The sequence below is a fragment of the Macaca nemestrina genome, chromosome 2 (assembly GCF_043159975.1).
Source record: "Macaca nemestrina isolate mMacNem1 chromosome 2, mMacNem.hap1, whole genome shotgun sequence".
In the NCBI taxonomy this organism is placed as follows: Eukaryota; Metazoa; Chordata; class Mammalia; order Primates; family Cercopithecidae; genus Macaca; species Macaca nemestrina.
Window position 1 is genome coordinate 56743707 of NC_092126.1, and position 26313 is coordinate 56770019.

At 38.6% G+C, this 26313-nt stretch overlaps 1 long non-coding RNA gene and 1 other non-coding gene across 3 annotated transcripts; both read right to left on the reverse strand.

The window, feature by feature from the left end:
• Positions 1-13529: 13529 nt before the first annotated feature.
• On the reverse strand, positions 13530-20665 carry LOC105499013 (uncharacterized). 2 transcript variants are annotated; one of them, XR_011619346.1, is made up of 3 exons: positions 20474-20665; positions 19160-19255; positions 13530-13737 (listed from the first exon to the last, which is right to left on the reverse strand). It is a non-coding gene; the product is annotated as an uncharacterized lncRNA (long non-coding RNA). The 2 variants fall into 2 exon arrangements; XR_011619347.1 differs by having other exon boundaries at positions 20468-20665.
• A 2659-nt stretch (positions 20666-23324) lies between these two features.
• On the reverse strand, positions 23325-23460 carry LOC112423032 (U8 small nucleolar RNA). Its single transcript, XR_003013481.2, has one exon. It is a non-coding gene; the product is annotated as a U8 small nucleolar RNA (small nucleolar RNA).
• Positions 23461-26313: the final 2853 nt, after the last annotated feature.

The following is a 26313-nucleotide window of genomic DNA, read 5'->3' on the forward strand; positions in this document are numbered from 1 at the left end:
GAAAATTAATAGGAGTTAGACAAGTTGTAATGGAAATTTAGCAAATAGATATTTACCTGTGAAAATGATAAAATGTGTGTTAAATCACGTAAATTATATCTTTATATACCAAAGAGCGCTGCCACCCAGACTCCATATGTGCCACAGTACAGATAGTTTTTTTAAAGCCTCGTCGACTTTTCCACATTTGGTTTCTTCTCATCTCTGAGCACAATAAACACTGAACTTAATGGTCAGTGCATGGAAACTAAGAAGGAAAACTCTTGGAACGTGATACAAGCCAAAAATGGCCAGAAAACTTGAGAGTCAACCAGTGAAGTACTTGTGCTTTCCAAAGAGCTTTGTTCTGCTAGAAACTCTCAGTGACAAGAATGCCTAGTTTCATTTGACAGGGTTCAGAGTCAAGCATTACCCTTAGACCTGGACAGGAGGCTGTCCTGCCCTAATCCCATGCTCTTGAGTGATCCCCCCTCCAAGGGATGAGGAGCCAACAAGACCAGAACTGCCCAGCTTCCCAAAGGCCACACTCTGGAGGCTCAGGACCTGTAATTCCTGTTCAAACAGCCCCAAACTTCCTCTGAGAGCTACATAAGCCTTTCCCAGGTTTGTTCTTTCTTTCCAACAGAGCACCTGGGCTTGAGGAGTGAGCAAAAGGCATTTGTACATGGTGTTTTTGAAAAGGTATGGGGAATGGAGCTTGGGAATACACACTAGGTAGGGTACCCACACTTTGTAAGTCAGACCCTCATGGTGCAGAATAGAGCAAGGGATGGAAGAGAAGGGCTGGGGGCAAGGTGAGAAGAACAGAGGTCAAGGCCCCAGGACCATGAATACTCAACTCTCTGAATACTGCCACAATCTGGCTAATTTCAAAAGGTTTAAGAGGCTGGACAAGGTGGCTCATCCCTGTAATACTAGCACTTTAGGAGGCCAATGTGGGAGGATCCCCTAAGGCAAGGAGTTTGAGAACAGCCCTGGCAACATGGGGGGACCCCATCTCTCCAAAAACAAAAATTAGCTGGGCATAGTGGCACACACCTGTAGTCCCAGCTACTCAGGAGGCTGATGTGGGAGAATCACTTGAGCCAGGGAGGTGAAAGCTACAGTAAGCTATGATTGTGCCACTGCACTCCAGCCTTGGTGACAGAGGAAGACTGTGTGTCAAAAAAAAATAAAAATAAAAAAAATAAGAAGAATTCTAAATGTGAATCTGATTTTTTATGTCTTTAAGAAGGTGTTTTGTCAAGACAGGTAAATAGAACATTTTATTTAACAGTCTGGTAGCTTAATTTATAACTTTTAAATATTTAACCATGAGAAATGTGGGCTTGCATTTGTTCTCTTACCCCATTTCTGAAAATAAAATAATGTGAGAATTGCTCCTCACCAAAGTCCTGCCTCCCATAATAGCTTTTGCCATATCGGGTTCACTGGAGGTGGTTTTGCTCTTAACTTCACTGTGTCTTAACTATGTTTCCCCTGCCTCTTGGAGTTTGGATAGCACCATGTATTCCAATTTGTTGGACATTTTTTATCCACAATCTGCTCGCTGACAATCTGCTAACTAGACCTTTGTTTCTAGGTAGCTTATTGAACTGGATTTAACCTTGCATTTTTTATCCTTTCCTTACCCTTCTCACCCTTCTCTGTCCCAGGCAGGCACCCACATTCATGCTTTATTGCTCCCTCCCCTATAACTCCTTTTATAAAGTCTGACTCATTTCAGGCCCTTTGTGTGTTCCTTCTGGCTTCATCTATGGTGACTGCCTGCCAATTTCTCAGTCTCTGCTCCTCCGCTCCGCATACTTTCTGGCTGCTTCTCAGTTCTCATTCTTCAGCAATTTCAATTGCTTACACCCAATGAGCATTTGCCTTCTTCCTTTGCTTCTTGTATCTTTATGGGAGATAGGAAATTAATTGTTTATTCCCAATTTTGGTATTCTTCCTCTCAATTCCTCCCAGACATTGAGTCTCCACCCCACTGGGGGGTAAGAATAATAATAATTTTAAAAATTGCTTTTGTAAGAATGGAAAGGAAGCGATCCCATTCCTCCCCTTCATAAAGGTCACGGCTGGCATTACTCTAACAAAGACAAGTTCAGAAGAGAAAAGCATGACAAACTTATGTGATCATAGTTTGATGTAACACAGGATTTATGCTTAGGTTGAATGGAGTAATGGCAGCCATGTAAAAATATGATAGGACAAAACAGTTATAATCTAATGCCAAGAGACTTGAGTGTAGAAACTTAGCAAGTCCTGTCCAAAATTTTATTTGGACGCTCTGTGCAGCATTTTTTCCTCTTGGATACGGGGTAGGACCCCTTTGAAATGGGGTCTTAATTTCTTCAAAACCAGCTGTTATACAGAAAGGCAGTTTGCTGGGAGCTGAGAGTAATATTTTTAGGTTTTATGGTTGGCTTTGGGGAAAAAATGGCTCTGGTTTCTCTGACCTGCCTAGGGGAAGGGAGATTCTCATTTCTATGCCTTGCCTCCGGGGAGAATGAGGGGGAAGAGATGAGAAGACAGGAGAAGGTCAGAGATTTTGCTTCTAAGGCTGTTCCTTAGGCCTTTTGTTGGGGTGTTGTTTTCTGAGCCCCAGCACTTCTACTCCAACACTGACCAGATTGCAGCTGGCTTTTGAAGCTGGGAGAGTGCCATATTCACCAGTGACTTTCCAATCATTGCTTCGCTTTCATTTCTTCTCAATTTCTTTTTTCTCTTTTAATAAAAGTTGCCAAGAAACTTTACAAAGTGACTAGAAATATAGCAGAGTTAAAATCCTTTACCAAGACCACTTTATATATCTAAATATGAGTTACTAAGGTGGCTGAGAGGCTGTCTTGTGCTTATGTGTTTATGTGGCTTTGAGATTATGTGTTTTATTTTATAAAACTAGTGATTAATTAGGTTGACAAAATGACATGAGACTTTTTGAAAATTTATCCTGGAGACCAGGCATGGTGGCTCATGCCTATAATCCCAGCACTTTGGGAGTCCGAGGCAGGCAGATCACCTGGGGTCAGGAGTTCAAGACCAGCCTGGCTAACATGATGAAACCCTGTCTCTACTAAAAATGCAAGATTAGCTGGGCCTGGTGGCAGGCACCTGTAATCCTACCTACTCGGGAGGCTGAGGTGGGAGAATCGCTTGAACCTGGGAGGAAGAGTTTGCAGTGAGCAGAGATCACGCCACTGAACTCCAGCCTGGGCGACAAGAGCGAAACTCCATCTCAACAAAAGAAAAAAGAAAAAAAAAAGAAAAGAAAAATTACCCTGGAATTGCAAGACTCACTATGCTGGAAAGAACCTTAGAGATTATCCAGCCCCAATCCCTTGTTTACTAGTAGAAAGACTTGGAACAGAAATTTAAGCAGTTCGCCAAATAATAAATTACAGCTATTATGTATAGCTTATGTGCTGAGGACCTCATCTAATACTTAAAGCAAGTAATTCCTATAGCAAATATACTATTTTATGGTAAAATTTTAGAAATATTCCTATTAAAACCAGAAACACGGCATGATGACTTTTATTACTGCCACCCTTTGACATTGTTCTAGAGGGCCAGGCCCAATAAAACAAGAAAAATAGTATTTTATGTATAAGGAACACTTAGAAATGTTTAGATGGCCATAAAGTAAAAGACTCACAGTATGAATCACATGAAAAATTAAAACTTTTATGTTTAAAAAAGTGACAACATAAACAAAGTTAAGAAACAAATGAAAAATGGGGAAAATATTTGGCGTCTACATGGAGAAACAAGATTAATATGTGCAGTATGTAAATCAGTTAAAAAGAAATAAATACCAAGAGAAAAATTAGACAAAATATATAAATAGAAGATGAAATTCAAAGGGTCAATAAATGTAAAGCATCACACTAGCATCAGATCGGAGGTAAATGAGAAAAAAAAATGTTAGTTGTATAAAGACACCAAAATCGTACTGTAGTAAGTTTTGTATTAAATCTCCTGACAAGTCATCATCATGGCAGATGGGAGGCAGGAATAGATTGTAGCTCCAACTCAGAGAGACAGAGCAGCATGCAGAGGCTCACATCGTGAATTTTAGCTACAGATAAACTGCAAGCACAAACCAGCAATCCCAAGAGGACCCACAGACCCTCTGAAGGAAGCAGACTGCTCCTGCAGGACCCAGGAGACACCCCAAATACTGTGAGTGCCCCAACTGCAGAAGTGGGAAAGGGAGAGCCTCCTCTCCTGAACACACACCCCACTGGAGAAACTGAAGGTCTTTTTGCAGGAGAAGTTTCTGACCTTGCCTGGAGCTGAGTCAATTTAGAGAACCAAGCAAAATCCAGGGGTAGAGAAAGCAGCAGAAAGGCCCTGGGAGCTCATTGGGTCCCCAGGCAGGCCATTCCTGCCTGGCACCACAGGGATCCAACGGGAGGGTGGCCAGAGGAGCCAGAGGGCAGGGGTGAACACCACAGGGAGAAGGAAATCTCCAGCTAACTTGGTAACAATTTGAACTGGGTGAGAAACCTCCTGGCCAGAACTCAGAGGACGGCACAAATCCAGTGTGCAGACTCCACAGGCAGGGGAAGAACTAAGCACTTTTCTTTTGCAGCTGGAAGGTGGGTGACCTGGGGTAAGTTCTCAAGCCCAGCTTGCCCAACACCTGGAAACAGACTTAAAGCTGTTAAAGGGGGCATGGTGGGTGTGAGACCAACCCAGCCCTTTGGTTTGCATGGGAGCTGGGTGAGGCCTGTGACTGCTGGCTTTCCCCCACTTCCCTGACAACCTGCATGACTCAGCAGAGACAGCCATAATCCTCCTAGGTACACAACTTCATTGACCGGGAACCTCACCCATCCCCCATAGCAGCTGCAGCAAGACCTGCCCAATGAGAGTCTGAGCTCAGACATCCCAGTCCTGCCTCCACCTGATAGTCCTTCCCTACCCACCCTGGTAGCTGGGGACAAAGGACATATGATTTTGGGAGTTCTAGGGCCCCTGCCACTGCTGGTTCCTCTTCATATACCAAAGCTGATGCTCTCTGGAAAGCACCATGGCACCATGTCCCGGCAGGAAGCCAACCAGAACAAAAATAGAGCATTAAACCACTAAAGCTAAGAACCCTCAGAGTCCACTGCACCTCCCTGCCACTTCCACCAGAACAGGTGCTGGCATCCACAGCTAAGAGACCCATAGACAGTTCACATCACAGGACTCTGTGCAGACAACCCCCAGTACCAGCCCAGAGCTGGGCAGACTTGCTGGGCAGCTAGACCCAGAAGAGAGACAACAATTGCTGCAGTTTGGCTCACAGGAAGCCACATTGATAGGAAAAAGGGGAGAGTACTACATCAAGGGAAGATCTCATGGGACAAAATAATCTGAACAACAGACTTCATCCCTAGACCTTCCCTCTGACAGAGCCCACCCATACGAGAAGGAACCAGGAAACCAACTCTGGTAATATAACAAAACAAGGCTCTTTAACATCCCTAAAAAAATCACACTAGTTCACCAGCAATGGATCCAAACCAAGAAGAAAACCCTGATTTACCTAAAAAAGAATTCAGGAGGTTAGTTATTAAGCTAATAAGGGAGGCACCAGAGAATGGCAAAGTCCAATGCAAGGAAATCTAAAATAACAATACAAGAAGTAAAGGGAGAAATATTCAAGGAAATAGTTTAAAGAAAAAATAATCAAAAATTCAGGAAACATTGGACACACTTATAGCAAGGCAAAATGCTCTGGAAAGTCTCAGCAATAGAACCAAACAATTAGAAGAAAGAAATTCAGAGCTTCAAATTAACCCAATCCAACAAAGACAAAGAAAAAAGAATAAGAAAATATGAACAAAGCGTCCAAGAAGTCTGTGATTATGTTAAGCAAACAAACCCAAGAATAATTGGTGTTCCTGAGGAAGAAGAGAATTCTAAAAGCTTGGTAAACATATTTGGGGGAATAATCGAGGCAAACTTCCTCAGCCTTGCTAGAGACCTAGACATCCAAATACAAGAGGCACAAAGGACACCTGGGAAATCTGTTGCAAAAAGACCATCGCCTAGACACATTGTCAACAGGTTATTGGAAGTTAAGGCAAAGGAAAGAATCTTAAGAGCTGTGAGACAGAAGCACCGGGTAACCTATAAAGGAAAACCTGTCAATTAACAGCAGATTTCTCAGCAGAAACCCTACAAACTAGCAAAGATTGGGGGCCCCTATCTTCAGCCTCCTCAACAAAACAATTATTTAGCTAAGAATTTTGTATCCAGCAAAACTAAGCATCATACATGAAGGAAAGGTACAGTCTTTTTCAGACAAACACTGAAAGAATTCACCACTACCAAGCCACCAATACAGGAACTGCTAAAAGGAGTTCTAATTTTTGAAACAAATCCTGGAAACACATCAAACCAGAACCTCTTTAAAGCATAAATCACATAGGACCTATAAAACAAAAATACAAGTTAAGAAGTAAAAACAAAAAAACAACCAAAGTACACAGGCAACAAATAGCACGATGAATGCAATGGTACCTCACATCTCAGTACTAACATTGAATATAAATAGCCTAAATGCTCCACTTAAAATGTACAGAACTGCAGAATGGATAAGAACTCATGAACCAACTATCTGCTGCCTTCAGGAGACTCACTTAACACATAAGGACTCACATAAACTTAAAGGGGTGGAAAAGGCATTTCATGCAAATGGACACGAAAAGGAGGGCAGGAGTAGCTATTCTTATATCAGACAAAATAAATTTTAAAGTAACAGCAGTTAAAAGAGACAAAGAAGGACATTATATAATGGTAAAAAGCTTTGTCCAACAGGAAAATATCACAGTCCTAAACAAATATGCACCTAACACTGGAGCTCCCAAATTTATAGAACAATTACTAAAAGACCTAAGAAATGAGATAAACAGCAACACAACAATAGTGGGGGACTTCAATACCACACTGACAGATAATCAAGACAGAAAGTCTACAAAGAAATAATGAATTTAAACTATACCTTGGAACAAATGGACTTAACAGATGTATATAGAACATTTCATCCAACAACTGCAGCATACACATTTTATTCAGCAGCACATGGAACTTTCTCCAAAATAGACCATATGATAGGCCATAAAACGAGCCTCAATAAACATAAGAAAACTGAAATTATACCAAGCACTCTCTCAGATCACAGTGGAATAAACCTGGAAATCAACTCCAAAGGAACTTTCAAAACCATGCAAATATGTGGAAATCAAATAACCTGCTCCTGAATAAGCACTGGGTCAAAAGCAAAATCAAGATGGAAATTTAAAAATTCTTTGAACTGAACAGCAATAATGACACAACCTGTTAAAAACTCTGGGATGCAGCAAAGTTGGTGCTATGAGGAAGTTCATAGCACTAAATGCCTACATCAAAAAGACTGAAAGAGCACAAACTGACATTCTAAGGTCACACTCAAGAAACTGAGAAACAATAACATACCAAACCCAAACCCAGCAGAAGAAAGGAAATAGCCAATATCACAGCAGAACTAAATGAAATTGAAACAAACAAACACAAAAAAAGATAAATGAAACAAGATAAAGATAAAAAGATAAATGAAACTGGTTCTTTGAAAAGATAAATAAAATTGATAGACCATTAGCAAGATTAACCAAGAAAAAAAGAGAGAAAATCCAAATAACCTCATTAAGAAATGAAACAGGAGACATTACAACTGACACCACTGAAATACAAAAGACTATAAACACCTTTATGCACATAAACTAGAAAACCTAGACGAGATGGATAAATTCCCAGAAAAAATACAACCCTCCTAGCTTAAATCAGGAAGAATTACATACCCTGAACAGACCAAAAGCAAGCAGTAAGATTGAAATGGTAATTTAAAAATTACCAACAAAAAAAAACCCAGGACAAGATGGATTCACAGCAGAATTCTACCAGACATTCAAAGAAGAATTGGTACCAACCCTATTGACACTATTCCACAAGACAGAGAAAGAAGAAACTCTCCCTGATTCATTCTATGAAGCCAGCATCACCCTAGTATCAAAACCAGGAAATGACATAACCAAAAAGGAAAACTACAGAGGTAAAATCCTCAACAAAATACTAGCTAACTGAATCCAACAACATATCAAAAAGATAATCCACCAAGATCAAGTTGCTTTCAAACCAGGGATGCAAGGATGGTTTAACAAACACAAGTCAATAAATGTGATACACTATATAAACAGAATTAAAAAACAAAAATTACAGGATCATCTCAATAAATGCAGAAAAAAATTTTGACAAAATCCACTATCCCATTATGATTAAAACTCTCAGCAAAATCGGCATACAAGGGACATACCTCAATGTAATAAAAGTTATCTATGACAAACCCATAACCAACATAATACTGAATGGGGAAGAGTTGAAAGCATTCCCTCTGAGAACTGAACAAGACAAGGATGACCACTCTCACCGATCCTCTTCAACATAGTACTGGAAGTCTTAGCCAGAGCAATCGAACAAGAGAAAGAAATAAAGGGCATCCAAATCAGTAAAGAGGAAGTCAAACTGTCACTGTTTGCTGACAATATGATCATTTACCTCGAAAACCTAAAGACTCCTCCAGAAAGCTTCTGGAAATGATAAAAGAATTCAGCAAAGTTTCTGGATATAAGATTAATTTACACAAATCAGTAGCTCTTCTATACACCAAGAGTGACCAAGCGAAGAATCAAATCCAGAACTCAACACCTTTTACAATAGCTGTAAAAAATAAAAATACTTAGGAATATATCTAACCAAGGAGTCAAAAGACCTCTACAAGGAAAACTAAAAAACACTGCTGAAAGAAATAGACAACACAAGCAAATGGAGGCACATCCCATGCTCATGGATGGGTAAAATCAATATTGTGAAAATGACCATACTGCCAAAAGCAATCTAAAAATTCAATGCAATCCCCATCAAAATACCACCATCATTCTTCACAGAATTAGAAAAAACAATTCTAAAATTCATATGGAACCAGAAAAGAGCCAGCCCACACAGCCAAAGCATGACTAAGCAAAAAGAACAAATTTGGAGGCATCACACTAACCTGATTTCAAGCCATATGATAGGCCATCATCACCAAAACAGCACTGGTATAAAATAGGTATATAGACCAATGGAACAGAATAGAGAACCCAGAAATAAATCCAAATACTTACAGCCAACTGATCTTCAACAAAGCAAACAAAAACATAAAGTGGGGAAAAGACACCCTTTTCAACAAATGGTGCTGGGATAATTGGCTAGCCACATGTAGGAGAGTGAAACTGTATCCCCATCACTCATCTTATACAAAAATCAACTCAAGATGGATTAAAGACTTAAATCTAAGACTTGAAATTATAAAAATTCTAGAAGATAACATTGGAAAAACCTTTCTAGATCTTGGCTTAGGCAAGGATTCCATGACCAAGAACCCAAAAGCAAATGCAATAAAAACAAAGATAAGTAGTTGGGACTTAATTAAATTAAAGGGCTTTTGCAAGACAAAAGGAACAGCCAGCCCCCCGCCATGTGGAACTGTAAGCCCAATTAAACGTAGTTTTCTTCCCAGTCTCAGGTATGTCTTTATCAGCAGCGTGAAAACTGACTAATACAGTAAATTGGTACCAGTAGAGTGGGGTGTTGCTGAAAAGATACCCAAAAATGTGGAAGCAAATTGAAACTGGGTATCAGGCAGAGGTTGGAATCGTTTGGGGGGCTCAGAAGAAGACAAGAAAATGTGGGAAAGTTTGGAACCTCCTAGAGACTTGTTGAATGGCTTCGACAAAAATACTAATAGTGATATGAACAATAAGGTCCAAGCTCAGGTGGTCTCAGATGGAGATGAAGAACTTGTTGGGAAATGGAGCAAAGGCAACTCTTGTTATGTTTACCAGAGATCAGTGACATTTTGCCCCTGTCCTAGAGATCTGTAGAACTTTGAACTTGAGAGAGATGATTTAGGGTACCTGGTGGAAGAAATTTCTAAGCAGCAAAGCATTCAAAAGGTGACCTGGGTGCTGCTAAAAGCATTCCATTTTAAAAGGGAAACAGCATACAAGTTCAGAAAATTTGCAGTTTGATGATGCAGTAGAAAAGAAAAACCCATTTTTTGAGGAGATATTCCTCAAAATATGGCTGCAGAAATTTGCATAAGTAACAAGGAGCCAAATGTCCTCAAGACAATGGGGAAAATGTCTCCAGAGCATGTCATAGGTCTTCATGGCAGCCCCTCCCATCACAGACCCAGAAGCCTAGGAGGAAAGAATGGTTTCATAGGCCTGGCCCAGGGTCCCCATGCTGTGTGCAGCCTAGTGACTTGGTGTCCTGCATCCCAGCCATTCCAGCCATTGCTTAAAGGGGCCAAGGTACAGATCAGCCCATGGTTTCAGAAGGTGCAAGCTCCAAACCTTGGCAGTTTCCACACAGTGTTGGGTCTGTGGGTACACAGAAATCAAGAATTGGGGTTTGGGAACCTCCACCTAGATTTCAGAAGATGTATGGAAATCCCTGGATGCCCAGGCAAAAGTTTGCTACAGGGGTGGGGCCCTCATGGAGAACATCTGCTAGGGCAGTACAGAAGGGAAATATGGGGTCAGAGTCCCTACACAGAGTCCCTACAGGGACACTGCCTAGTGAAGCTGTGAGAACAGGGCCACCATCCTCCCGACCTCAGATTCACTGACAGCTTGCACCATGCACCTGGAAAAGCCACAGAAGCAGGCTATATTCTGCAAAACCACAAAGGCAGAGCTGCCCAAGATTATGGGAACCTACTTCTTGCAACCGCATGACCTGGATATGAGACATGGAGTCAAAGGAGACTATTTTGGAGCTTTAGAATTTGACTGCTCCATTGGATTTCGGACTTACATGGGCCCTGTAGCCCCTTTGTTTTGGCCAATGTCTCCCATTTGGAATGGCTGTATTTACCCAATGCCTGTACCCCCCTTGTATCTAGGGAGTAACTACCTTATTATTGATTTAAGAGGATCATAGGAGGAAGGGACTTGCCTTGTCTCAAATGAGACTTCAGACTGTGGACTTTTGGGTTAATGCTGAAATGAGCTAAATGCTTTGGGGGGACTGTTGGGAAGGCATGATTGGTTTTGAAATGTAAGGACATGAGATTTGGAGGGGCCAGGGGCACAATGATATGATTTGGCTCTGTGTTCCCACCCAAATCTCATCTTGAATTGTACTCCCATAATTCTCATGTGTTGTGGGAGGGACCTGGTGGAAGATACTTTGAATCAGGGGGACAGCTCTCCCATACTGTTCTTGTGGTAGTGAATAAGTTTCACGAGATCCAACGTTTTTATCAGGGGGTTCCGTTTTGGCATCTTCCTCATTTTTTCTCTTGCCACCACCATATAAGGACTTTCACCTCCTGCCATGATTCTAAGGCCTCCCCAGCTATGTGGAACTGTAAGTCCAATTAAACCTCTTTTTCTTCCCAGTCTTGGGTATGTCTTTATCGGTGGCATGAAAACAGACTAACACAGCCAACAAACATATGCAAAAATGCTCAGCGTCACTAATGATCAGGGAAATGCAAATTAAAACCACAATGCAATACTACCTTATGCCTGCAAGACTGGCCATAATCGAAAAATAAATAAACAGTAGATGTTGGCATGGATGTGGTGATCAGGGAACACTTCTACACTGCTGGTGGGAATGTAAACTAGTACAGCCACTATGGAAAACAGTGTGGAGATTCCTTAAAGAACTAAAAGTAGAACTACCATTTGATCTAGCAATCCCACTACTGGGTATCTACCCAGAGGAAAAGAAGTCATTTTATGAAAAAATAATTGCACACGCATGTTCATAGCAGCACAATTCACAATTGCAAGGGAACCAATTCAAATGCCCATCAATCAATGAGTGGCTAAAGAAACCATGGTGTGTGTGTGTGTATATATATATATGATGGAATACTACTCAGTCATAAAAAGGAATGAGTTAACAGCGTTTGCAGTGACCTGGATAAGATTGGAGACTATTATTCTAAGTGAAGTAACTCAGGAATGGAAAATCAAACATCGTATGTTCTCACCGATATGTGGGAGCATAGGCATATGCAAAGGCATAAGAATGATACAATGGACTGTGGGGATTTGGGGGGAAGAGTGGGAGAGGGACAAGGGATAAAAGACTACAAATATGGTGCAGAGTACACTGCTCGGCTGATGGGTACACCAATATTTCACAAATCACTGCTAAAGAACTTACTCATGTAACCAAATACCACCTGTATACCAATAACTTATGGGAAAAAAATAAATTGAGTTAAAACAAACAAATAAAAATTAAAATAAATAAATCTCCAATAGTCACAGCTTTTTAATACCAGACTCATGTCTCACTATCTACCGGCTTCTTTTGAGAACAATATTCCAGAAACTACAACTTCAGGTCTTTTTGTGATGTCATTAATCTGTACTTATTTTCTCTCTTACCTATGTGAGGTTTTTGTTTGTTTGCCTTTTTGTTTTGTATATTTGTTTGTTTTTAACTTGGTGGCTGCTACCTTGAAGTTGCTGGGCTACTATGGGGAGACCAAATTCTCTATCTAATCTTTTCCCTGAAGTTTTTAAGGTACCTGAGAGATTTTCAGGGTATTGATTTCTGAAGGCTTTCTTAAATCTCTCTCTTGTCTAGGATCTCAAAGCAGTTGGCTTCTCCATCACTGAAAGGTCCTGAACTCCCTCTGTTCACTACAATGCTTTACTCATTTCACCTTTCTTATATCTTGCTGAAAGTCACCCATAGCACCCAGTACACATAGTTAATGTTCTCTTTTCCAACTACTTCCTTATACTTGCTAGTCTTCTATATTACCAAAGGTAGTAGTGTTAATATGTATTTTACTCTGTATAACATAGATCACCATTTTCCCAGACTCCAGTAAAGTCTCCCTGCTACCCACTACCTGACAATGCGGCCAACAAAATATATTTCAGCTTTTGTTATGATAGCATCCCTCTTCCTATGCTAAATTTTGTATAATCAGAGTAGCAGTAAGTTTTGCTATCTTAAAAAATCAACCTTGTGACAAAAGTGTTTTTCTCACTCACACAATGTCCAATATGAATTTTTTCAATCCTCAAGAGCAGCTGTCTCAGACCTAGCTCCTTGTGCTCCACCATCTTAATGCAGGACCTTGCTAATTGCTGTCACAGGTAAAAAGATGCTGCTAGAAGTTATATTCTGACTCATCTATAGCTCAGACTAGAAATAACATAAGTATTTCTGCTCACAGCCCGGGGTAATATTGGTTTTATGGCTCCAGCAAGCTGCTTGGAGGCTGGAGAATATGGGAGAGCATGTGGCTGTTTGTGAGGACTCCATGACTTTTCCAAACCTCATTTGTAACAAATGTTTTGTGATACCCTCTTAACTTGCTTGAAAGCGATAAGCACAGACCATTTCACCTGCCTACAGATATAATACCTGTATTAGTTTGCTCGGCCTGCCATAACAAAATACCACAGAGGTTGGCTTAAACAGCGGAAATTTATTTTCCCACAGTTCTGAAGAGGGGAAGTCCAAGATCAAGGTATCCGTTCACTTGGTTTCTCCTGAGGCCTTTCTTCTTGGCTTGCAGAAGGTCTCCCTCTCACTGTGTCTTCACATGGTCTTTTCTCTGTGTGCACATCCCTAGTGAGTCTTCCTCTTCTTAAGAGCCCATCAGTCATATTGGATTGGGGTTCTGCCCTGATGATGTCACCAAACCCCTCAGTTACCTCTTTAAAGGCCCTATCACATTGGGGGTTGTACTAGAGTTAGAACTTTAACATATGAATTTGAGGGGAAAACAAAATTCAATCCACAAAAACATCAAAATAATCAGTATAATGTCCTAACTATAGTATAAAAGGAAAATTTTTTAAAGTAAATTTATGATAAAATCACATGTATTCCAATATATAATTTCTCAGACATCACTACATTGGAAGATATTTTGAAGTACTCAGGTGATTGTATCTACTTATAATGAAAATGTTTAGATTCAAGAAAAGAAAGATGATCAGAAGCCAACCATTCAAAGTAGTTGGAAGAAGAAAAGAACAGCAACATGAATAGCACTAGAATAAAACCTGGAAGATACATATTAATATACCAAAATTGTCTGTGTAAGATAAAGGAAAGAGAAAGATAACATTGAATAAAGTAAGGATAAAAGCCAAGATTAGTTATATGCTTTCAAAGTGGAAGAAATGAGTGAAAGTAGGATACCCTCACAAATAAGCTAGGCTGTACTTATAAGCGTGATGTTAAAAGCATTCTTTTGTTATGACATGAGATAGCACAAAAATATTATCATCTCTCCTGAAATCTCCCTACACATTGAAGCATGCATTTAGTCTGAAAATTTACAGAGACTCTAGAAATCATAGCTTTTAATAGATGAAAATAAAAGGTCATTTTAAAAAACGGAATTTCAGTACAAAAGACTAAAGAGAACTAGTGTGCTAGGTCTTTGGAGATAGCATCAGAGTAATGTTGAAAAGCAACAGGATCCCAAAAGCAATAACTAATTTCATTATGCGATTTCCAATATATATATTTATCATTGTGTCACTAAAAAAGATAAAAAATATATGTGATGACTATAATGTGATCAATAATAATTTCATATTATTGATCAACACTATCTCCTCAAACAGAAGTCCTGATCCACCAGTTTCATAATAATAAACTCTCTTAAGAAACAATAAAATTTAGCAAAATTCTCACTCTTCATGTGATTTCATTAAATAATATTCAATTTTAGGTTTATTCAAAAGAATCTCTTATTTTCTCCATTGTGAATAAACATCACAGATAACAAAATAGTCCAGATTTGTTATTACGGTAATTTAATACCATAATCACTGTTGCTGTCAGTGAAATGATTCTCTGAAATGGTGAATAATTCATGGTGAAGTTCCAAACAAAAAAAAGTATAATCTTCACTGAATTAATATTGTAGTTTTCTTGGAAAATTCAGTATATAATAAAATCTTGTGAAAACTACGTAGTATTAACTTGTAAAATAGGTTTGCCCTTAAATGATTTTAAATAGGTGCTTAACCCATATGAGTGTCTGCCTGGGACATTTGAAAGTCATTCAGGACATACAAGACTGTTGAACAGGACTGTCCTGCACATTCCCGGAAATTAACCATGCCTGGACCTTACCTGCTAAATATCAGAAGCTTCCCACCATAACCGTGACAACCCAAAATACTACCATCAATTTCCAAAACACCCCCTGGGGGGCAGTGTAGCCCTGTTGAGAACCACTGTTCATCTCTAATTGGATACTGTTTTTGAAATCTCTGGAATTTATCTCTTTCTCCTCCATTATTCGTGTCACAGAACACTCTTTTTCAGGAAAAAGTCCTGAAATCTCTCAGAAAGGAACTCATGTCCCAAGCCTCAATGCCTTCTAGCCTACTATATATTTATTTCAGACTTACCTTTCTAAAATATAAATCTGAATTTCTGGTCAAGATGGTATATGATTTCACATAGAAGACCACCTTTCCTCCTCTTGCCTTCACTCCAAAATAGCAAAGATGTAATACAAGAAAATATGCAAACACGTATTTATCCTCATACAAATGACTCCAGAAGGAGAAGAAAAAAAAAAAAAACAGAGAACAAAAAATACAGGGATATAAGCAGGATATAAGCAGTAGCTCTGAAATCCAAAACAGGCAGATAGTTTTCACCTCTACTGTGACAACAAGGATTAAAGTCCCCAATCATTCTGGGGAAAGAGAGCAGACAGGCCCACTGAGTCAAGCCAGATTGTCCTGCCATGAGGGCTTCCCCAACCCATTAACCAAAGTCAGTGCATCACCACTATTGGAGGTCTTCACAGAGCCATTGCCTAGAGTGGCCAAGAAAGAACAACAGGAACTGGACCAAATTTCTTATTACTGATCAGCACTAGCTCCTCAAACAAAAGTCCTGATTCACCAATATAAAATTGTTTCTTAATGGGGAACCCTGCTGAAACCCATGGAAGCACCAGACACCAAGAGTCAGGAAGATGACAGAAAGGTGGGGAAGGCAGGGAAGAAACTTCTGCATAAGATGAACTTGCAAACTAAAATTCCAGAACACAGTCAAGCATGGTGGCTGACATCTGTAATCCCAACACTTGGGGAGGCCAAGGCGGGCAGATAGCTTGAGGCCAGGAGTTTCGGAGCAGCCTGGCCACAAGGTGAAACCCTGTCTCTACTAAAAATACAAAAATTAGCTGAATGTGGTGTTGTACACCTGTAATTCCAGTTACTCGGGTGGGTAAGTCATTAGAATCGCTTGAACCCAGGAGGCAGAGGTTGTAGTAAGCCAAGATCACACCATTTCACTCCAGCCTGGGCAACAGAGTGCGACTTTTCTCAAAAACGAACAAACAAAAAAAAATCAGAACACATAACAGAATAAGACGAAAGATGGCCAAAATAACTGTAAAATATTCAACAAATGGGAAGACCCAATTCCAAGCAGATAAACAATAATCTAAAAGTCTTCTAGAAAAATAAATGTCCTTAAAATTCTCGAAAGTTTTAAAAATTGAATAACATCCCAAAAAGCCAAAATAAAAACTACATACAACTTAAGTAGCTATGCATCAAAGACAAGAGAGATTTTGAAAAAGCCATGAGAAACAAGAAAAGGATAAAGAGAGGATATGAATGGGAGGAGAAGCAGCCCTTAGTAATCCTAGGAATTAAAATTTTAATCATTATTATTAAAAAATTATAGATTATATAAATCCTAACCAAGGAGTATTAATGAATTGGAGGAGAATATAGAAAAATTAAATCAAAGCCAGCATAAAAATATGAAGATTTTTAAAATATGAAAAGGATTAATAGTCCTGGAAGATAGACTAAAACGTTCCGACATGACGCTAATCAGCATTCCAGACATGAAGATCAGTGAGAATGAATAAGAAGTGACAGTTGAAAATACACTGCTGGTGATTTTTCTGAATTGCAGAAAAAGGTAATCCTCACATAAAGAATATACTAATTACTGAATAGTATAGTTAAAAGTAAATACATACCTGGACATGCCTGGTATCAACACAGACAAGTAGAGCAGTGAAACAGATAGAAAGGGTTCCCAAGCAACCCCATTCCTACATGGGCACTCAGTATGTGATACAGGGAGTGGTATAGATTTAGCCAATTGTTTTCAGCTTCGATAGTTTAGTGACAGTTGTATGAAAAGAAGAACTCTCACTTCATATTGTAATGCATTTATACTTAGGGATTTTTTGACAATTAAAAGAAAAGTGAAAATAAATTGCACTATTACTCCCCTAGAGTTTTCGTGTAATCCTCACTATGTGAGTATCTAAAATGCCTTATGAAATAGCCATTCTAAAATTTTTCACACCAATATACCCTTTGGGCCACGTGAGGAAAACCATCCCATTTTTAAAGTAGTGATAAAATAGAGAGCATGATACCTGGATACAACTGAGAGACTAACAGAAGAATATTTTATGGCGAACATGGTGAAACCCTGTCTCTACTCAAAAAAAAAAAAAAATCAGTCAGGCATGGTGGCATGCACCTGTAATCCCAGCTACTGGGGGCACTGAGGCAGGAGAATCACTTGAACTCGGGAGGCGGATGCTGCAGTGAGCCAAGATTCCGCCATTGCACTCCAGCCTGGGCAGTGAAACTCCGTCTCAAAAAACAACAAAACAACAACAACAAAAAACCAGAAGATAAAGCCCACTCTATGTTTTGTGGAAAGTTATTACAATTACTAAAAAAGACATAAAAAAGATAAAGGACAATCCACATGAGAAAACTTAAGTCCCAACTCAAATAGTGCGCTAAAAAAAAAATCAGGGGACGAATTTATGATGTTAAAGAGAAAAAAGGCATTTTTTTTTTTTTTTTACAAACTGTAAATGAAATAGAACTGAAATGTTTCAGGCAACTCTAACAAAACTGTTTTTGAGTCTCTTATTTTTCAGCATTTTTAAACTTAAAATCAACTTTAAACATTATTATACAATGAAATAGAGCATCAGCATAGTCACAGCGTATCTGTGGTCTAATGAAAGAAATTTCAAGCAGACCCCTTCTTAGGAGAAATTTCCCTACCTGGAGATGGGTGCTTGGTTTAGGTACTGGAACATAGGGTATCAGACTTTCCACAGACCAAGACATTTGAAAGAAACCAAATATTTCACCCTAAAATATTTTTTGACGTATTTCAAGATGACTATTGAGAGGGCTGGAAATACAAGAATAGCTGAAAAGCTGTCTTTTGTGGGAGATTTGCATCTCTAGAGAAAGTGTGCACGGCTGCAGAGCAGCCAGGCTCTACCTAAAGACCTTCCGTGTTTTGATCTGGGAAAGATTAACTGAGGTCTGAAAGAAACATTTATTTTGTTTCAGGGCTGCTTCCTGTGAGGTTTTGTCTGCATAACAAGACCACATTTGCTAACCAGGCCTCCTTTCCTCTCCCTTCCACAACCTGTTTTGCCATGACCCCAAACCCTATTTTTTTTCTATAATCTCAAGGTGATGTAAAGGTGTCAACAATCTTCATTTTCTCTGAGATCTTATACTGAGATATCATAAAGTCCTCCTGTACATGTTAATAAGTTTGTGTGCCTTTTCCCCTATTAAACTTTCTTTTGTGAGTTGATTTTCAGTGAACCTTTACAGAGTAAAGGAAAAGTTTTTCCTTGATCCTGACACATTTTACAGGGAAGAGGAGAAATTAGACAAGCTTCTAGAAGATAGTGTGGGCCAGCCAAACAGGGGGAAACCTGGAAGAAATGCAATCACATTCACACAAAAAACATATTTGTTCCCAAAATTTACCTTCTTTCCCACAATCATAGCAGCAGTGGAGACGAGTCTGGAACCACAGTTCTACATACTCTCACAGTGATTAGATTACTGGAACATAGTTGGAGTGAATATAACGACAAAATTTAAAAATCAAAAACTGCAGCTTGGCCCCTTCCCAGCTCAAACATAGCTAAGATTTTAAAAAAGGCAGCTGTACTAGATATTGGAAGTTGGGCTAGTCGCAGATGAACTCAATCTAGTTAAAGCTGTGGCCCAATCTGGAACAACTCAACTATAAAAGGAATCTGAGCAATCACCTTGTCTGAGAGATGAAACGCCTCTATTGCTCTTCTTATCACGGTGTCTGGAACACAAACAGCCAATGGAAGCAGAACTACAGAAGACCGCATTACCTAAGTAGCAGAGAGAACTTTAAAACAACTATTGTTAATACATTAAATAATAATATAGTAGGTAAAGAGTATTTAAAGAGAGAAGAATCACATAGACTTCTACAACCAAAAAAAAAAAAATACTGCATTTTTTCATTTCAAAATGTACTAGATAAGATTAACAACAAATCGCACACACACAGTAGATAAAAGACTAAGTGAACTTGAAGACAGGCCAATCGAAATTACATAAACTGAGGAAAAAAATAAAATACTTTGTAAGGACAGAGTCATCTGCATTCTGTAAGATACACTTAAATAGTCTAACTTGTATAATTAAAGTCACAGAAGAGAAAGGGAATAAAACAAAAATATTTGGAAGAAATTGTACTATTTTGCACATTTGATGGGCAAGACCTCAAGCCACAGATGCAAGAAGCCCAACAAATCCCAAGCAAAATAAATAGTTTAACAGAAACCACATCTACAAGCATCATAGTCAAATTGCTAAATATGAAAGATAGAAGCAGCTACAGAAGAAAGTCACAGTGCACACACAAAAACAATGATAAGAATAATCGATGACTTTTCATAAGAAACAATGGCAGAAGACAATAAAATGACATTTATAAAGTACTGGGGGAAAAACTATTTGCCTAAAATTCCATATCCATCAAAAATATATGTTAAAAACCAGGATGAAATAAAAGTATTTGCAGATAAAGGAAAGCTAAAATAAAGTTTCCCAATACTTTCATTTTACAAGTACTTTAAAAAGTTATTTAATTTGAAGGGAAATTATGCTATATGAAAACTTGGAATTACAAGGGGAAGTGAAAAACAGTAGAAATAGTAAATATGAAGGCAAATCAAAAATACTCTTATTTAATTTTTTCAAAAATAATTGTTTTACTTTAAACGTAAAAACTACAAGACTGCATTGTGAGGTTCATAATATAGATGGAAGAGTTATATATAATAAAACAAAGGAGAGGAGGCGTAAATGCAGGTTCTTTGATTGTGTGTGAAGTGATATAATATGAATTCAATGTAAACTGTGTTAAAGATGCATATTGTAATACATCTTTATTGTAATGTAACCATTTATTATGGGCTCCTAGAGCAAGCATTAATACATTTAAAAGAAGTATAGCTAAAAAGCTAATAAAGGAAATAAAATGGAACTTTTAAAAGCATTAGATTACAAGTACTTTAAAAAGTATGTAAAAGTACTTTTACAGTGAGAGGTGACAGAGCGCTGGCAGCCCTCGCAGCCCTCGCTCGCTCTCGGCGCCTCCTCGGCTGGGCGGCCAGAACCATTATGGCGGCACTTGAGGAGTCCTTCATCCCGCCGCTGCACTGTCGAAGCCCCTCTCTGAGCTGGCTGAGGCCAGAGCCTGACCCCTCTGCTTGCTGGGAGGTGGGGAGACGCGGGCGGGAACCGGGGCCAGCGCGAGTTCCGGGTGGGCGTGGGCTCGGTGGGCCCCGCCCTCGGGGCCGGCCTGCGCTCTCCGCCGGGCAGTGAGGGGCTTAGCACCTGGGCCAGCAGCTGCAGAGGGTGCACCGGGTGCCCCAGCAGTGCCTGCCCGCGGGCACTGCGCTCCAATTCTCGCTGGGCCTCAGCTGCTTCCCCGTGGGGCAGGGCGGGACCTGCAGCCTCCTGCGCGGCGGAGCCTCCCTGCCGAGCGCCGACCCCGGTGCCCCTGCGCCCGGTCCCATAGATGGCCCAAGAACTGAGGAGTGTGGGTGCATGGCGTGGGACTGGTGGGCAGCTCCGCCTGCAGCCTGGGAGCGAGATCCACTAGGTAAGCCAACTGAGCTCCTGAGTCTAGTAGGTACTTGGAGAACCTTTACGTCTAGCTAAGGGAGTGTAAATACACCAATCAGCACCCTGTGTCTAGCTCAAGGTTTGTAAATATGCCAATCAGTACTCGGTATCTAGCTAACCTAGTGGGGACTTGTATAACTTTTCTGTCTAGCACTCTGTGTCTAGCTAAAGGATTGTAAACACACTAATCAGCACTCTTTGTGTCTAGCTCAGGGTTTGTAAATACACCAATCAGTACTCTGTATCTAGCTCAAGGTTTGTAAATACACCAATCAGTACTCTATATCTAGCTAACCTACTGGGAACTTGGAGAGATTTTCTGTCTAGCACTCTGTGTCTAGCTAAAGGATTGTAAATGCACCAATCAGCATTCTGTGTCTAGCTCAGGGATTGTAAATGCACCAATCAGCACTCTGTCAAAATGGACCAATCAGCTCTCTGTGAAACAGACCAATCAGCTTTCTGCAAAATGGACCAATCAGCAGGATGTGGGTGGGGTCAGATAGGGGAATAAAAGCAGTCTGCCTCAGCCAGCCAATGGCAACCTGCTAAGGTCCCGTTGCACACTGTGGAAGCTTTGTTCTTTTGCTCTTTACAATAAATGTTGCTGCTCACTCTTTGGGTCCACGCTGCCTTTAAGAGCTGTAATACTCACCAAGAAGGTCTGCAGCTTCACTCCTGAAGTCAGCAAGACCATGAACCCACCAGACGGAAGAAACCCCGGACACATCTGAACATCTGAAGGGAACAAACTCCAGACACACCATCTTCAATAACTGTAAGTCTCAGCGCGAGGGTCTGCGGCTTCGTTCTTGAAGTCAGTGAGACCAAGAACCCACCAATTCTGGACACAATAGTATTGAAAGTACTTTTAAAAGAAGTACACCTAACTCTTACTGAGGATAGCATTTATAATTTGTTTATAAAACTAATTATTATCAGTCTTCCATCACTGCTGTAACAAATTACCTCAAAAACGTAAGTGTATTATTTTATACTTCTGTATGTTGACACAATTCTCACTGGGCTAAAATTAAGATGTCAGCAGGACTGCATTCCTCTTTGAAGTTTATGGGAGAATTTGTTTTATTTTTCCAACTCCTAGAAACCACGCATCATTTCTTGGCTCTTGAGCACCTTCCTTCGTTTTCAAAGACAGCAACTCTCTGACCATTTTTCTGGTCATCACATTTATCTCTGACTGACTACAGCTAGAAAAGTTTCTCTGGTTTTAAGTGTTTATGTGACTAGATTGGACCACCTTGATAATCTCCCCATATCAAGTCCTTAACTTTAATCACATTTACAAAAGTCTCTTTTCCTCATAAGGTAGCATATTCCTAGGTTCTAAGGATTAGAATTAGGATCTGCACATCTTTGGGAGCCATTATTCTGCTTACCACAATTGGCAAGGTAGTAGGACACAAACACAGCCTCAAGTCTAGAAATAGAACTAAGCCAATAGCTGGCTTGGTGATTGGATCTGCAATATCACCAACATTATATCAGTGTAGAGGCACCAAAATACATTAAAACACTTGGTTCTCACTGGGAACCTGGAGCCTATGTGGAAACATAAAAACACTTATTAGAGAGGAGCAAGCAGAGGAGGAGATAAAAGGGGGAAAGAAACTACCATTCAAAATGAGGCTAAAAATCAAAATACTAGGACCACAGCTAACGCTCAGAAAGACAACCAGAAAAAATGCATAATCGGAATGTCAATTTACTGGAGGTAAAATTAATTTTTTTTAAAAAACTGACAAAGAATTTGTAATCAATAGAGTAAATTGACAAGTGAATCATATCCATGAAAAAAGAATTAAAATCTAAGACATTCAACTTTCAAAAATAAAATAAAAACGTGTATTACTTAAAATAAGTAATTACATTTTTAAGCAACACGGAGGTGAAAGTGTGTCCAATGTAAATCTCATTGGAATATAAGAAAAGCATGAAAGAAACAATGCAGAAGTAGTATTTACAAAGATAATTATTCAGAAGAACAAAATCATAATAAAACTGTAATTGTCAAAGATGAAGAGTCCTAAAAGCTGAAATAAATAACCAATTACCTTTGAAATGAACACAAATTAAACTCACAATGAGCATTGAAATTGCATTACTAAACTAGATAAGGGCAATACAAGAAAAGAAAATTATACAATAATTACACTCAAGAACACAGATGCAAAAATTCTTTTAAAATATAGCAAACAATAAAATTTAGCACTGTGCTTTTATTTTTTTTTTTTAAGAAGTGTCAGGTAAGAGCATTCGGAATACTCCAAGTCCTGATTACACAGAAACTTTAATCACTTATTATTTGAACCCCCATCATCATGTTCTAATCTGCCTTGTAAAAGGAGGAACATGTAAGGATTCTCCCACCTGATGATCAGCACAATGTTCTTAAAAGGACATCATAAACACATAGGGTTCACCCAAGGAGTGCAAAAATGATGTGTCTTTAGGAAGTCTATTAAATTTAATATACCACATTAACAGAATAAAAGAGAAATAATATGTACAATTCTCAGTTATTCACATATAGCAACTCAATAACAAAAACTATTTGGTAAAATGTGATCTCACTATATTAAAACAAAAAACAAACAAAACTACTAGCAAACAAAGAAGGGACTGAAACTTTTCTAATCTGATGTATTATTGAGGCCCAGTCAATAAAATAGATCCCATACCAAGTTGTCCTGTTTCAGGAATTTAACATAGGGAACTAGTTACAGAGGTGTGGAGAGAGCGCAAAGTCCTAAAAGGTGACAGACATTAATGAAGCAGGAAGCTATAACATTCCTAATGTGAGGTACAAAAGGAGGAGGTAATGTAGGTAGATGCCAAGACCTAAGGCTACCAGTCAAGGGCTGGATGTATATAAAGACTCTCTGGTGTGAATGAGGACCATGGAAAAAGGAACTGTCTCTAGGAGGAGATGGAACTACTGTCAGATACTACCTAAAGAAGCATCAAGAGTAGGAGATAAACTTCCCAACTTCACTTTTTCTTCCACTCCAGTCTCCTAACAGTGCATTCTATTGGCCAAAGTTAGCCGAAACCCAGTTGAGAGTGTCTGGGAGATGTAGTTTGCAGGAAAAAGGCAGAGATCTAAGAACAAAGAGAGTAATGAGCAACATAACTTGATAAAGGATATCTATTAACAAGCCAAACAAACTTTGAAGACATTTCTTTCACATTAGAAACAAGACACGAATATATTCATCACGACTTATATTCAACAGCCTATTGGAAGACCTAGAAAAACAAATGAAAAGATAGTAATAATAGGAAAGGAATATAAAAAAAAAAACCCTTATATCCTGACAATGTAATTGTCCACACAGAAAATCTAGGATAATTCTTAATCCTACTATTCAAATTAATGACAGAGTTCAGAATATATAATTAAGTCAATGAATGAAATAAATTGCTGAATATATAATAAAGTCAATGAACAAAAATAGGCTTTCTGGTGGTATGGCTAATGGGTACAAAAGAATGGAAAGAATAAATAAGACCTAGAATTTGCTAGCACAACAGGATGACTATACTAAAAATAATTGAATTACTTTTCTTAAAATAACTAAAAGGACATTAATATAAATGCTTGAGGTGATGGATACCCATTTACCCTGATGTGATTATTACACGTTGCATGCCTGCATCAAAATATCTCATGTAACCCATAAATATATATACCTATTATATACCCACAAAAGATAAAATGTAAAAAAACAGCCATTGTATTACCATTAATAAGGAATTACAAAATGTAAAAGAAAAAGATACCATTCTCTATAGCAATACGTCAAAGGGTATTTAAAAATAAAATTAACACAAACCATGCAAGAGATTTATAGAGAACTTTAGAAGACATTATTGAAGATATGGTTAAAGGAATAGTGATACTGTATTTATGAATCTCAGGAATCAAGACCTGAAAAATGTCAAAAGTCCCCAAGTTAATATAAAAGTTTAATGTAATTCCAATTAAAATCCTAACAAGCTCTTCCATGCAATTTGATAAGTTTATCCTACGAAAATATGAAAGATCAAATGGGCAAAAATAATGAAGAAAAAATTAATGAATAAGGACTAAAGACCACATATGAAAACATTTATTTTAAGGTTTTGTCATTTAAGCTAGGAGAGCATTGGCAGAGATAAACTAGCAGACCAGGAACAGAATAGAATCCAGCAAATAGACACAAGAATATGTAGACTAGATATGTGTTAGAAGTGGTATTGCCAATAATTCAGTAAATGGGGCTATGATAATTGGTTATCCAAAGGTAAAACATTAATAATATGCTTATCCTATGCCATACTCCAAAATAAATCCCAAGGAATTAAAGCCAAAATGTTAAAAACAATTTTTTTAATGTTTAAAAGAGAATATAGAACATGTTTATAACCTTGTTATAAAAAAGAATTTCTTAAACAATACAAATTGCATAAACCACAAAAGAAGATATTAATAAAGTAGACTTTAATACAGCAAAGGTTAAAGTCTGAAAGAAGGTATTTGCAACATGTCACTGAAAAAGAACTAGTACCTAGAATAAATGTAAGAATTCCTGAAAATTAATAAGAATAATGTTAACAGACAGATTTTAAAATAGGTATGGAATTGGAACATATTCAAGTCACAGAATAGGAAATCTAAATGGCTAACAAACATATGAGAAGATAAGCAAACTGACCAACAACCAGAAAAACACAAAATAAAAGAGTAACTTACCATTTCCCACCCATAAAATTAACGAAAATGTGGCAACCTGCCAATACCAAGGTTTGGCAAGTATGTTGAGAAGCAATCACAGAATTATAAAATGGGTGCAAATATCTTGAGAAGCAACTTGTCAATATCTAATAAAGTTGGTTTACATACCTTGCATAACAAACTACTCCAATAGCCAGTGATGTAAAGCAGTAATTATGCTCACAGCTCAGTCAGAAAAAGGATGAATGTTACCATATATTCATATAAAGGCCTACTATGTGATGCTTTAAATGAATGAGCTAAAGCCATATGTATCAATGTAAACAAATATCTAACATGTATTTGAAGGGAAATAAGTTGCTAAAGAATGACATTTAATATAATACCATTTATAAAAATTATAAAACCATGAAAAACAATGTTCCAGGTTGCTTAAGATGAAATACTTACATGGTAAAAAGTCATGCGCCAGAGAAATAAATACTAAATTCAGGATAAAGGTTACCTTTGAAT